This window comes from Pseudonaja textilis, chromosome 1 (assembly GCF_049901715.1).
Source record: "Pseudonaja textilis isolate UNSWEBS1 chromosome 1, rPseTex1.2, whole genome shotgun sequence".
In the NCBI taxonomy this organism is placed as follows: Eukaryota; Metazoa; Chordata; class Lepidosauria; order Squamata; family Elapidae; genus Pseudonaja; species Pseudonaja textilis.
Window position 1 is genome coordinate 236,291,826 of NC_141990.1, and position 2,415 is coordinate 236,294,240.

A 2,415-nucleotide genomic window follows, 5' to 3' on the forward strand; every position below is an offset into this window, starting at 1 on the left:
TCAAAATCAGTAGCCTCCTGCTTTTTTACCATATGCCATAATATAGAGTAATAAAAATAGGGCTATTGAATATTGGCTTGACATCTGGCTTGTACCACACATAACAGAGTAGAGGGGAGTAAGGAAGAATGGAAGATAAAGGCTATCATGAAATTTATTTAACTCATTGCTTATTTAAAGAGGAAAATAGAATGGATTCATTCTAGGGCAGAAGTTCCTAACCCCTGGTCTGTGCAAGGGGTGGGTGAGTGCACAAGGGTCTTAAGCTCCATTTGCACAAGCAGTAGGTGTGTGTAAAACCATCCCCTCTACCCCCTGTCCCGGCCCCCGGGCCACTGCTAGTCCACAGATCTGGAAAGGTTGGGGACCACTGTTCTAGGGCTCATTGCTGGTTGTGCAGTGTTTATTCTCTGCGTACACTAAGTTCTCTTCACATACATACACTATTCCAAGAAGCCATACTCTCTTGAGCTTCAGATGTTTGGAAAGTAAAGTTTCAAGTATTTATGTATGGAAATGAAACAGGGATTTGGGGATCTCTTTATATCTAGTCTTTCCTGATCAGAGGAACTAAACTGCCAAATCTTCAGGTAGCATTGGCCATATGGGATGGAAATGATTACAATTACAATACAACACAGTTGGAAATTGCCACTTTGTAGGAGGCTGATTTATTCAGACACTTATAATTATATATTTATTCTAAAGATGCTGAGTGCGCTTACTACATAAAAATAAATTAGATGTATTTATTTTTAAAAAAGAATTGTTCATAATTTAGACATTTACACAGATTTTACCTGAGATAGACAGAGACTTTGGAATGTGGGCATTATAGTGTTATACCAACATACTTGGAAGTTAGCCATAATTCAGAAGGGTCGAATTATCCTCTATGCTTACTGCACAGTCTGATTCCCCAGTGTGTCAGCATTGTGCACCAGAGTGTCTATGAACACCTTCCTTTGTAGCTATGTATCCTCTGCTCCACTAGACAAAAATCTTTTGGAAAGATTCATTTAGTAGATAAATGAAATGGGACACTGGCCTGCCACAGCGCAAATGCCAATTTTAAGCTACCCCTTTTATTTCCAAAATGTCTCAGATGCCCTTGGCATCCTTCAGAAATAAAAAGAGAGGAAGAGACATAGACCATTACTTACTTTGGTACTGTATCCATCTCCCCAGAAGATAACATCATGATAACCTGGACCTGTTTTTCCCCCCCTAATGAATAGAAGGATCTGACTATTCTCATGCACAGTGGTAGCCATTTTATGTCTGGAAAAACTTGCCTATTACAGCCATTTTATGAAAACATCTGTTGTGTCTATAGAACTGACTGGAGTTCCCAACCAGGTCCGCAGTTCGAGCGGGAGCGCCGACCGCTCCCATTGGCTGATGCAGTTTGACAGCCGGCTATAAAAGGGGCTGTCAAACGGCATCAGCTGTTGCCGCCAGCTGATCTGCCGAGTTAGCCTGGCAGACGCGGCAACCCTTTATTCACCAGAATAAAGCACCTTTTAAACGAACGCTCTGGCTCAGCCTCGTATCTCCACCGCTCTACAACAACATCCATACTTTCTTTCAAAATTCTTAAGGTGTCCAGAGAGAAAGAAATAAGGAACCAGCACATCATATTCTGATATCTCTTTTTCTCTAAAACTAATTATAGGAATTGGAGGGGAGGAGGCCTGGCCTGGACGGAACTGTAAGACCAAAAGGAGAAGCTTAATCTTTCCATCTCCAGCCCATTAAAACATGGCAACCTGTGCAGCTGCAAGCAGTAATGAAAGTATCCCATAATATTCTCAGAACAGATTGCCATAAAATCACACTATGTTAACAGAATAACAGAGTTGGAAAGGACTTTAGAAGCTTTTTAGTCCAATTCTGTCCTCATGCAGGAGGCCCTATATCATTTCAGACAAGTGGCTGTGAGTGTCCAGTCTCTGCTTAGAAGCTTCAGTGATGGAGCATCTACAACTTCTGAAGGCAAGCCATTCCACCGTTTAATTGTTCCTCACTATCAGGAAATTTCTCCTTAATTCTAGGTTGCTTCTTTCCTTGATTAGTTTTCATCCATTGTTGGTACTTTGGAAAATAGGTTGACCGCCTCTTCTTTGTGGCAGCCCCTCAAATACTGGAACTCTGCTATCATATAACTTATCATTAAACTAGTGATACCCAGTTCCTGCAACCGCTCTTTATATGTTTTAGCCTCCAGCCCCTGAATCATCTTTGTTGCTCTTCTCTGCACTCTTCCTAGAGTCTTAACATCTACTACTATATACTATTTACTACATCTACAACTACAGGCCCATAACTGTACATATAATTAGAAAACATTTTATATTATTTTGTTTCAAAGGCTTACCTTTGTCTGCAAAATATTTTATCTTTTTTTCCCCCTAG

General features: G+C 40.7%; 1 protein-coding gene across 1 annotated transcript in view; it reads left to right on the forward strand.

Annotated features, from left to right (window-relative positions):
* The window catches only part of SLC67A1 (solute carrier family 67 member 1), an 84,797-nt gene that overhangs the window by 49,831 nt on the left and 32,551 nt on the right, over positions 1 to 2,415 (forward strand). The gene's annotated exons all lie outside the window — the stretch shown is intronic.